We start from the raw sequence: 4,819 nt of genomic DNA, 5'->3' as shown, positions 1-4,819 counted from the left end.
TGGAAAAATTACAATGTCTAGCATCCAACAAAAAATGATCAGTCATGTAAAGAAGCAGAAAATTATGACCCTTCACTAGAAAAAAAAAAAAAATAGAAACTGAACTAGAAATAAAAGCAATGATGGAACTAGTAGACAAGTTTGTTAATAAAACTATTATAGTCTATGTACAGAAAAGTAGAGGAAAACATAACCATAATAAGGAAAGAATGGGAGATAAAGTTTTAAAACCCCAAATCAAGATTCTCGAGAAATGAAAAATATACTAGGTGCAATAAACTGATGAGACACTGCAGAAGTAAAGACTAGTAAATTTTAGAACATAGCAGTAAGAAATGACCCCAAATGAAAGATGGAAGAAATGAACAGAGCCTCTGTAAGCTGGGAGACCATATCAAGTGGCCTAACAACATGTAATTGGAGACCCAGAGGGAGAAGAGAGGGAGGGGTAACAGAGAAAGAATTTTAAGAAATAATGGCTGGAACAAAAACCTATCAACCTAGAATTTGTATTTGCCAAAAATATCTTTGAAGAACAAGAGCAAAATAATTCTTTTACCAAAGCTGACAGAAATTTTGATACACACAGAGGAATTAAAATATCCAAAATGGTAAAAATGTATTGTGGGGATTACAGCCTCTATAAAAGTAAAATGCATGACAATGGTACAAAATTGGTAGAGGGAATGAAGGTATGCTGTTGTAAGTCCTCATAAAATGCATGAAATGGTGTGATGTTAGTTGAAGGTAGATTGTGATACATTTTAAGAAGTACACTCTAGGGGCACCTGGGTGGCTCAGTCAGTTAAGTGTCTGACTTCGGCTCAGTTCATGATCTCATAGTTCTTGGGTTCAAGCCCTGCGTCAGGCTCTGCACTGACAGTGCAGAGCTTGCTTGGGATTCTCTCTCACTCCTCTCTCTCTCTCCTCCTTCCTGACTTGCGCTTTCTCTCTCAAAATAAATTAAAAAAAAAAAATGAAAGATGTACACTGTAAACACTAAAGCAGCCACTAAAGGGAAAAAAGATCTACAACAAATAAGATAATAATTAAGATTAAAGGGAGTCATGCAAAGTATTTCATCAAAAAGAAGAGAAGGAGGAAAATGAAAAACAGGAGAAAATAGAAAAGAAATAGCAAGACTGTAGATTTAAACTCAACCCTATGGATGATCACATTGAATGTGAATTTATACTTTAAAACTGAGATTGTCGGAGTAAATAAAAAAGCAAGTCCCAACTGTATGTTGTGTATAAGAAACTCACTTTAAGTGTAATGACAGACAAGTTAAAAGGATGAAAATGAGATGTTACTACCCACCTATTAGAATGGTGAAAATCCAAAACATTGACGACAACAAATGCTGGTGACGATGTTGAAAAATAACTCCCGTTTATTGCTGGTGGGGATTCAAAAGGGTACAGCCACTTTGAAAGATGGTTAGTGGTTTCTTACAAAACTAAGCATATTCTTCCCATATCCAACAATCATTCTCCTTGGCATTTACCAAATGAGTTGAAAACTTAGGTCCACATAAAAACCTACATGTGATGTTTAGAGTAGCTTTATTCATGATTGCCAAAACTTAGAAGCAACCAAGATGTCCTTCAGTAGGTGAGTGAATAAGTAAGCTGTGTTACATTTAGACAATGGGACATTATTCAGAACGACAACAAAAAAGCTATCAACCATGGAGGAATCAACCATGGAGGAATCTATCAAGACATGGAGGAATCTTAAATGCATATTACCGAGAAGGAAGCCAGCCTGGAAAGCTATGGATTGCATGATTCTAATTATATGACATTCTGGAAAAGGCAAACTATAGAGACAGTAGATGAGTGGTTTCCAGGGACTTAGGGAAAGAGGGGGGAAGAATCGGGGAGCACAGAGAATTTTTAAGGCGGTGAAACTATTGTGTATGATACTATAATGGTGGACATATGTCATTATACATTTGTCAAAACCCATACAACACCCAGGGTAAACCCTGAGGTAAATAATGGCCTTTGGGTGATCTTGTCATGCGTCAATCAATGTGTTGATGTTGGTTCATGGATCGTAACAAATGTACCACTCTGGAGCAGGATGATGATGATGGGGAAGTCTAGGTGGGGGTGGCGGCACTGTATACAGAAGGATACAGAAGACGTGAACAAGGTCAACCAACTTTTCCTAATGACAGTGATAGAACATACCCACCAATAAAAGAATACACTTTTTTTTTTTAAGTATGCACAGAACACCTGATAAATTTGACCATATTCTGGGTCATAGAATAAGTCTCAGTAAATTTAAAAGGATGGAAACCATACAGTGTATATTCTATGAGCATGGGAGAATTTAAATAGAAATCAATAACGAGAGCCTCAAACCCTAACAGTTGAAAATTAAACAACACACTTCTAAATGATCCCTGTGTCAAAGAAGATATCATGAAGGGAAATTAGAAAGTATTATGAACTGAATGAAAATGAAAACACAACATATCAAAATTTGTGGGCAGTTAAATATTTAAGGAAAATTTATATCATTAAACATTCTATTACAAAGGAAGGAAAAAAATAGAAAGGAAAGTACTCAAACCAATTATCTAGATTCCCACTGTAAGAAACTAGAAAAACAGAAGAGGGGAACCTGGGTGGCTCAGTGAGTAAAGCATCTGACTCTTGATTTCAGCTCAGGTCATGATCTCATGGTTCAGTTCGTGAGTTTGAGCTCAGTCTCTGCTTGGGATCTCTCTCTCTCTCTCTCTCTCCCTCAATAAATAAATATTTTTTTAAAAAAAGGAAACCAGAAAAACAGAAGAAAAGAAATAATGATAAAAGCCCAAATCAGTGAAAGTAGAAATCTGGAAAATAATAGAAAGAAAATCAATAAAATAAAAAACCTGATTTTTTCAAAAAGATTAATGAAATCGAGAAGCCTCTAGCCAGTGATCAGGAAAATAAGAAAAGATACAAATTAATCAATATTACAAATGAATGACCAGACATGACTACAGAATCCGCTGACATTGAAAGGCTAATAATGGACTATTATGAATTCTATGCCAATAATTCTACAATTTAAATGAAACGAACAAATTCTTTGAAAGACACAATCTGCAAAACCTCACTTAGGAAGAAATAGATAACCTGAAAAATCCTAGATCTATGTTTACGATTTATGATTGCATTCTAGCTAGCAAATCCAGAGCAGACAAGTCCAAAGGTAAGTTTTAAGTTGCCTCTGAGCTGAGTTAAACCAAAACAAATACAAAAGAAACTGTTAAAAGAATCTTGGGTTTGTGGGATCTGGTGGACCGTATTCTCCAAAAATGGCAACGACATCATCTCCCATCTTACGTGCCGTTCTTACGATGACATACCTTTCATCTAGGAGTGCTTGGGACACAGCACAGCTCTGTGACTTCCAAGGTCAGGTCATAAAAGGGGATGCAACTCCCATCTGGTTCTCCTGAAACACTCGTTTGGAAGCTTGAGCTGCCGTGTAAAGAAAGCAGTGCAACTGCCCTGAGGCCACCATGTTGTGAGGTAACTGGAACTAACTCACATTAGCCACCACCTGAGAGGATCTGTGACTCCGGGAAGCAAGAATAATGCCCAGCCCACGTCCAGAGGCCCCAGCTCCCCAGCTCCCCTCCCTTCTCCTGACCGCAGCCTCCATCTGTGGTACCAGCATGAGGGACTCCGAGATGGGAACCACCCAGCAGAGGCCTTCCTGAATTCCTGCCCCGTAAGACATATGACATAATAGAATGATTGTTGCTGAGTTTTGAGATGATGTGTTACGCGGCAATGGTAACCGAAACATGGGACATACGAGCAAGGAAATCTGAGATGCTTCTGAAAACCACAGCAAGATGGGGCTAGATTGTCCTTGACCAGAGATTGATTTACTAACTAAAATTAAAGCGCTAAAAGTTCTGTACTGGTACCAAGGTTTTTGTGTGTGTGTTTTCAGACTTTGTTCACAGGCTTAAATTATTTTCCAGATTTGGGCAGGGTTCCTGTGTGTATTTGTAGAGATATTAGTTCATTAAAATACTTACTTGAGTAACCATCTTGTATTAGGCTCTGTGCTATGTTATCGCTGAATAGTAATGTTCTCAGTATAGGATGTAACATTTCCACATTTTTGTACCTATATTCTGGTTTTTTCAGCTTAAAGATGTAAAGAAACCAAAAAGGTAGTCAATGTAGTTTGAAGGACAGGAACTACCATGAGGCTCGGCCCAGGGGAATGATTGTAATGTGATATTTTCAGTTTGAAGTCAAAAAGTCCAAGTACCAATATGGCTCTGAGATTTGTTTTAAAGATTTTATTTTTAAGCAATCTGTACACCCAATGTGGGGCTCAAACCCACAACCCCATGATCGAGAGTTGCATGCTCCACTGACTTAGCCAGCCAGGGACACCTCAGAAGCCTTATCTTGAAATGATATATGTGGCCCTGTTAAAAGAAGGCCTCGAAAAGTTGGCTTAAGACTCAGAGTTGTTCCTCTCCACGGAAATCTTTAGTAAGAGGTGAAAGATTCATACGATTTGAAGAGAAACCAGAGTATATTCTGACTGAGACTTTGAAATGAAATTGGAGCCTGAAAGCTCTTGGTTCCCACAGCATAGCATTCACACTTTTGTCCAGACCTTGGTCACATTCTCTCCTTTTGTTTTGTTTTGTTTTCTAATTTAAATCCGAGTTAGTTAACATATAGTGTAACAATGATTTCAGGAATAGAATTTAGTGATTCATCGTTTTCATATAACACCCAGTGTTCATCCCAACAAGTGTCCTCCTTAATGCCCCTTGCCTATT

The 4,819-nt window shown here is 37.7% G+C and overlaps 1 non-coding gene across 1 annotated transcript; it reads right to left on the bottom strand.

The window, feature by feature from the left end:
• Positions 1 to 4,452: 4,452 nt before the first annotated feature.
• Positions 4,453 to 4,568, bottom strand: LOC122232879. Its single transcript, XR_006210274.1, has one exon. It is a non-coding gene; the product is annotated as a U5 spliceosomal RNA (small nuclear RNA).
• Positions 4,569 to 4,819: the final 251 nt, after the last annotated feature.

This window comes from Panthera tigris, chromosome D3 (genome assembly GCF_018350195.1).
Source record: "Panthera tigris isolate Pti1 chromosome D3, P.tigris_Pti1_mat1.1, whole genome shotgun sequence".
In the NCBI taxonomy this organism is placed as follows: Eukaryota; Metazoa; Chordata; class Mammalia; order Carnivora; family Felidae; genus Panthera; species Panthera tigris.
The sequence above is the reverse complement of the archived record's forward strand: the minus strand, read 5'-3'. Positions and strand labels throughout refer to the sequence as shown.